General features: G+C 35.8%; 1 pseudogene across 1 annotated transcript; it reads left to right on the plus strand.

Annotated features, from left to right (window-relative positions):
• The first annotated feature begins 5980 nt into the window (after nucleotides 1-5980).
• On the plus strand, nucleotides 5981-7551 carry LOC126958512 (elongation factor 1-alpha 1-like; annotated as a pseudogene). Its single transcript, XR_007727207.1, has one exon. The product of XR_007727207.1 is annotated as an elongation factor 1-alpha 1-like (transcript).
• Nucleotides 7552-7774: the final 223 nt, after the last annotated feature.

Genomic DNA, 7774 nt, shown 5'->3' on the forward strand with positions numbered 1-7774 from the left:
AGTGTTCCGAATATTGGCCATTGTAATACGTGTGTGATGATATCTCATATTGTTTTAACTTGCATTTTCCTAGTAATGTACAATGTGGAGCATCATACCATATGCTTATTTGTCATCTGTATATCTTCTTTGATGAGGTGTCTGTTCAGATCTTTTTGCCCATTTTTAATTGAGTTGTTAGTTTTCTTAGTATTGAGTTTTAAGGGTTCTGTCTATTTTTGATAACAGTCTTTTATCAGATATCTTTTGCAAATATTTCCTGTGGAAATTACATTTTGTTTCACAAAGTTTATTTTTCCATGCCTATCTTATTTTTGACCCCCATGATTTCTTTTTAGCTTCAAAAAAAGCAATTTTTACATAAAAGGACACAATAAAACGTACTTTTGTGAGGATGTATTATATATCAACTGTTTGACATATTTGCTTTAGTTTCCATGACATTCTTACAAAAAATACATTTGTAAAATTATACATTTCCTAAATTAATATTCTAATACATTATTTGGCAATAAATGATATAGCATCTTTTGACTGTCATGACAGATTTCACGTATACACCTACTGAAGATCATTTTGGCAAATTTAGTTACTTTTTTAGGATAAAACTGTAATTTCATTACTCTTCTACTGCTTGAAAGCTATATTTAAATATAGTAATATAAACATGGTTTATTTAGTGACAAATTTAGAGATTGAATATTATCAAAAGTATATGCCTACTCTGACATACAACATATGCCCAATGTTAAAACTCAATGACATCATATTCTTTAGAATCTATAGTGTTCTTATCTCTAATAGTGTTTTGAAAATTGATATCCTTGTTAGCTTGAATCCTCCAAGAAGCTGACATCAAGACAGGATTAACAAATTCTATGTTGAAATGGAATGATTTATAATTTCAATAATATTTAGCAGATGGATTCTTAACAGTAATGCATTGACAACAATGTTATTTGAATTTATTTTGAAGTTAAGGCTTATATTCTTAGAGAACTTTGTTTCTTCCAGTGACCAATAAGCATTTATGTCATCCTCTCATAGTTATTGTACCCATGCAGATGTCAGCTCCTACAGAAGATAGTCACACTTTACTTCATAACAAACAGCAGGACTTCCTTCACAGAATGTAGACAATTTGTCATAAATACAAACCTGCCAAGACATCATCAAGAAAGAATCTACACTGACTCTAATCCATCTCTTATGGATCAATGACCACTGTAGTAACACCCCTTCCTCTCATTTATATTCCAGTCTAGTGCAATCCTTTAAATGATTTGGTCTTTCTTGCCCTGTATCCAATTCCTACTTCCTCATCTCCTGGCTAAATCTTTCTTTATGTCTTTCAGAATTCCTACTGGAAATATTTTTTGAAGTTCTCTTTCCTCTCCATCTCTGAATTTTACTTCCACCTCTGAAATGCAAATGATGACCGTCTTACACCATTTACCTGTGTTGCTTCAAGTGCATTCTTTCACATCATATGTACATCAAGGTCTAGATCCCAAAGTCATTCTAATTACATTACTTATCTACCCCATACTTCACTGAGACTCCAGGTTATAAAATTATATTTGTCTTCTTATTTCTGATACATAGTTTCTTGCCATCTCTCATTATTTAAAAACTTCAATCACTCAGTCATAATCTTTTCTCTCTACCACAGTTTTTCTGTCATCATCCTAGATGTCTTCAAATTCCATACTGATGATGTGTCCAATTCTAACCTCTCATATCCTTGGACACTTTCTTTTCAATGAAGTTATCCTTTCTTAAATCTTTCCAAATGTCAATATTCAAAACTTATCACTCACAAAATCAGTAAGTCAAACATCCCATTTTCTGAACAAAATCTCTAACCTTCCAAATTTTCTTACTCAGAAACCCACCTGTCATTTTCTCCTTTATCTCCTTGTGTAACAGCCTCTTCCTACTTACCTTAAATTTCACTTTTTGTCAATGTAACCACTTCTCTGAAAATTATTTTAAATCCTTTGCTCTTTGTCCTCAGAATTCCTGGAAAATTCAAAATGTCGAATGGATCAATTACCCATTTTCTTTTTGACTTAAAACAAATGATTAGAATTTCTCTAAGAAAACTAACATAAAAATGTAAATTAACACCATTGAAATTAATTATGTTTTTAAATTTTCTGTGTTTTATGTTTTTGACATCTAAAAGAACTTGCTATCAGTTGATAGACTACCACTCTCAGGTCTAGCCAATTCCAGATAGCAAATGGGTTGGCCAAGTAGGAGCATGTCTTCTATATGCAAACCAACCAATCCCAATCTTATAGTCCAAACCGCTTCCTTAACTCTCCCCCCACGGAATATCCCCTGCCCTAAATCACTGCAGGACTAGGTTCCAGTAGAGATCACCCCTACTGCCCATGGAAATTATTCAAGCCAGCCAATCCTTAACAGTTTACTTTGCCACACTTTATCTTTCCTGCAGAAACCCCAATAAAGGATTGGGTGCAGGCTTCTCCCTTGCTCCTGCTTCTGGCTGACCAAACCTGGAATTTCCTTTGCGGTCCTATATGGCATGGCATGTCCCCTTCTTTTGGGAAATGTGAGTAATAAAATCTTCTTTCAATGGCATTGACCTCTTCATGTTGGCACTCGGTTGCCTCCATTAAAATCCCCCAGATATACTTTTAACACATCATTATAAATAGTCAGTATGTACAAAATATTAGTGTGATAAGCAAATCTTTCTATTTCTATATGGAAATTCTAGGTAACTAAAATGTTATTGCCTAAGAAAAAGCCACACTTGAACTTTAGTTGCATTTATCCCCGTGTATTTATGTGTTGTAAAAATGTAAAGAAATTCACTGAAGAATTCAAACATATCCTCAATTCTACAAAGTAATCTGTCATTAGCTCACTCTCCATTCTCCCTGGAGCTATCACCAACTGTACTATGTTCACTCTCTAACCATACACTATGAAGGTGACCTTGCAATGTGCTTCATTTAGAAAATAAAAGTAATCCATTTAAAATTTCTAAAAGTTTGGCTTCAAATCAATACATTTGCCTTAATCTCTACTGATCATTATTATCTCCTCTAATAAAAAATGAAAAAAAAAAATCCCGATCTCCAGTCTCATATGTTACCTTTCTTCTGAATCTTAGCCCCTTGTTTTCTTTCAACAAGGTTAAACCTTTATCTATCTCTTGCTATCCTGTATCTGTAATCCTCTTACTTCATACTGGATAATTTCCATCAGCATTTAAATATCCAGACTTAAGAATTATAGGCTTCCCTGTATATGACATACCCTTGCAGCTACTATACTTGAAATCATCAACAACTTCCAATTTCCTAAATGTAATGGACACTTTTCAGTCTTCATTAATTCTGTATTTTTATTAGACCTAATTGATTTGGTCATTTTCTCCTTATTGAAAGCTGAGATTTAAATTGTTTTTCTCTCATCATTATGGCTGCTGCCTAATTAGTCTCTCTTTATGGCCTAAAGTTAAAAAGGTAAAAGTCCCCCAGATCTAAATTTAGGTGTTTTTCTCTGTTCATTGTTATATTCTAACCCTAGACACACTCAACACACACATTATCCCTATCTTGTCAATTACCACATACATCAGTCTTTCCAGGTTAATAACTGAACTACAATTTTCTCTGAGATCCAGTTCCTTATGTGTCTCCGTATAATCTCAGGAACAAAAAGTTCAATAAGTGAAAAAATCCTCTCTCCTAATCTACTACATATCACCAAGCCTTATCTTTCTTCACTGAAATTACTCTTCAGAACAGTTGTTGAGGCAACAAAAGTTGAATCATACTTATTTTCCCTCACTTTCTTTGTCAACTTTTTACATGAAATAAATTAACTTTTTCAAAATTTTTGTTTGCTGAAGCAGAATTTACATACTAAGATGTACATAGTTTAATTGTACAGTTTGAGTTTGACAAATTTATGCTCCAATAAAATTACCAATCCGATCAAGGCACACAATATTTCATCACAACAAAAAGCTTCTTCATGCTCCTTTCCAATCAATTTCCTCTGGCCAGAGATCAATTGCTGCCATTATTTCCCAAGCCAACATCTATGTATCTATGTATCTAGCTTTCTAGCTATTTAGCTATCTATCAATCTATAATTTTAATTTTTTAAAGTAATTACTTTACTTTTCTAAGTAGGCTTATCTTCTCTTCTGTAGCTCTTCTGAAATAATATTTAAACCTGATGTCTGTGAAGTATCTTTAAACACATTGTGAAACTATATGGAAATATATTCTGAAACTACCTTGCATACTGAACTAAATACCTTCATGGAGACCTGCTTCTTCATCTTCCATGTCAATTTCTTGGTGACTTAGTGTCATTGCTCTCTGCAAATCTTTCTTTCTTCATTGAGTCCTCTTGATTCATCGATTCTTACTAAGATTCACTCAATCTCTGATTTTTTTAGCTGTGCTAATTCTTCTCTGATAAGTTTAGATCAGCGCTTCTGTTGGACCCTGATTATCTGGAGGAGTTCATCAACTTCACAATCTGGAAGATCGCCCTGAACAACAAATATAGAATAGCTCCCTATTGTAAGCAAACCAAGCAAAGTGCAAGGTATTTGTTTCATGGTAATTCTGTACTAAATCAGGAACTAAATCATGTCATTATCATCATCAAATATTTCTCTTGGATTTTGACATATCCAATATATATTTTTTCAGTCTTTCATTATATAGGAGCTTCAGATAGAAAGAATATATTTTATTAATCTCTAACTATAAACCAATGTTCTTTATAATTGCCTATAAATGGCCTTTCATTTATAAGATCAAGCCTGAGCCTCTGATCAAGACAGTGTTTGATACTTTAGATTTGAATAGGATTAGTTCAAATTCTAAACTTTCAAGGCATTGCTTATAACTCTTTAAGGAATTTCTAGCACAAGAAGAAATCTTAACTTCTAAAGAAATTTCAGTTGTTCAGCTTTCACTAAAGTCTGTACTCTACCATAGAGGTCTTTTTACTGGGCCTCAATTCTGGTTGCTAGAAATCCTAGTGCAGCGTCAGGCTTAATTGATTCTAGGACTCAATGACATTATACAGGACTTAGGTCCTTTCTTTCTTTCTTTTTGCTTGCTCATCCTTTGTGTGGCTTCATCCTCAGCCGATTGCAGGATGGCTGCAGCTGTTTCAGGCATTACATCCAGATACACATAGGAAAAAGAAAGATCATCACTATCTGCACTCTAAGGAACAATTTATCATTTTTTTAATGGAAGTATTGCAATAATCTACTAACAAGTTTCTACCTGGTAATCCTGTCTTCTCTTCCAAACCAATAACTGTCACTGAAATAGTTATAATTAAATTGCTAGCATGTAGATATTTCAATCTCATTCAAATGCTTATAGCATTAAATATCTTCCTGTTACATGTTCCAAATTTTTAAAAAGTGTAGAGATAACTTTACAACATGCCTCCTGTCAATCACCCAGAGTTCTCAGGAAACACCCTTTCTCCTTGATCACTGTTTCCAGGAGCCTAGTTTGTTTGTTTGCCGCAAACTCCTTCCTGTTTTATTGTGTTCTTACATGCTAAGCTTAATTGTTGCAATCTTTTTTTCTCCTTCCCCTTAATATTTTTCTTCTAATTAGCAACTTTTTTCCATCAATTTTCAGGAAATTACCCCAGGTTAAGTCAGTCATCTATATTTCATGCTCTCACTGTACACTCTGCTTTTGCTTTGAGGAACTTATATATAAGTTATACATAAATATATATATTATATATAAATGAATAATTATTTTTATAATTTCTATCCTTTAAAAGTACCTCTGTTTCCTCATAGATTCTAAGCTTCTTGAGGGTAAATGCTATTTGTCTCTCTTGTTCTGCTGTGTTCTCCGAAAATCTGAGAACATACCTCATTGAAAATAGAAGTAATAACAGTCAAAGGTAATTTACATTTTATATAGAAATAAAACGTAACTGCTTTTTCGCAACGGGTTTGCCGCCAGAACACAGGTGTCGTGAAAACTACCCCTAAATGCCAAAATGGGAAAGGAAAAGACTCATATCAACATTGTCGTCATTGGACACGTAGATTCAGGCAAGTCCACCACTACTGGCCATCTGATCTACAAATGCGGTGGCATCGACAAAAGAACCATTGAAAAATTTGAGAAGGAGGCTGCTGAGTTGGGAAAGGGCTCCTTCAAGTATGCCTGGGTCTTGGATAAACTGAAAGCTGAGCAGGAACGTGGTATCACCATTGATAGCTCCTTGTGGAAATTTGAGACCAGCAAGTATTATGTGACTATCATTGATGCCCCAGGACACAGAGACTTCATCAAAAACATGATTACAGGGACATCTCAGGCTGACTGTGCTGTCCTGATTGTTGCTGCTGGTGTTGGTGAATTTGAAGCTGGTATCTCCAAGAATGGGCAGACCCGAGAGCATGCTCTTCTGGCTTACACACTGGGTGTGAAACAACTAATTGTTGGTGTTAACAAAATGGATTCCACTGAGCCACCCTACAGCCAGAAGAGATACGAGGAAATTGTTAAGGAAGTCAGCACTTACATTAAGAAAATTGGCTACAACCAGTAGCCACAGTAGCATTTGTGCCAATTTCTGGTTGGAATGGTGACAACATGCTGGAGCCAAGTGCTAACATGCCTTGGTTCAAGGGATGAAAGGTCACTCGTAAGGATGGCAATGCCAGTGGAACCATGCTGCTTGAGGCTCTGGACTGCATCCTACCACCAACTCGTCCAACTGACAAGCCCTTGCGCCTGCCTCTCCAGGATGTCTACAAAATTGGTGGTATTGGTACTGTTCCTGTTGGCTGAGTGGAGACTGGTGTTCTCAAACCCGGTATGGTGGTCACCTTTGCTCCAGTCAACGTTACAACTGAAGTAAAATCTGTGGAAATGCACCATGAAGCTTTGAGTGAAGCTCTTCCTGGGGACAATGTGGGCTTCAATGTCAAGAATGTGTCTGTCAAGGATGTTCGTCATGGCAGCGTTGCTGGTGACAGCATAAACGACCCACCAATGGAAGCAGCTGGCTTCACTGCTCAGGTGATTATCCTGAATCATCCACGCCAAATAAGTGCTGGCTATGCCCCTGTGTTGGATTGCCACACGGCTCACATTGCATGCAAGTTTGCTGAGCCGAAGGAAAAGATTGATTGCCGTTCTGGTAAAAAACTGGAAGATGGCCCTAAATTCTTGAAGTCTGGTGATGCTGCCATTGTTGATATGGTGCCTGGCAAGCCTATGTGTGTTGAGAGCTTCTCAGACTATCCACCTTTGGGTCGCTTTGCTGTTCATGATATGAGGCAGACAGTTGCGGTGGGTGTCATCAAAGCAGTGAACAAGAAGGCTGCTGGAGCTGGCAAGGTCACCAAGTGTGCCCAGAAAGCTCAGAAGGCTAAATGAATATTATTCCTAATACCTGCCACCCCACTCTTAATCAGTGGTGGAAGAACGGTCTCAGAACTGTTTGTTTCAATTGGCCATTTAAGTTTAGTAGTAAAAGACTGGTTAATGATAACAATGCATCGTAAAACCTTCAGAAGGAAAGGAGAATGTTTTGTGGACCACTTTGGTTTTCTTTTTTGCGTGTGGCAGTTTTAAGTTATTAGTTTTTAAAATCAGTACTTTTTAATGGAAATAACTGGACCAAAAAATGTGTCACAGAATTTTGAGACCCATTGAAAAAGTTTAATGAGAAAAAAAAAAAAAAGAAATAAAACGTAACTGAGAAAACTAATGTACTT

This window comes from Macaca thibetana, chromosome 7 (assembly GCF_024542745.1).
Source record: "Macaca thibetana thibetana isolate TM-01 chromosome 7, ASM2454274v1, whole genome shotgun sequence".
NCBI lineage: Eukaryota > Metazoa > Chordata > Mammalia > Primates > Cercopithecidae > Macaca > Macaca thibetana.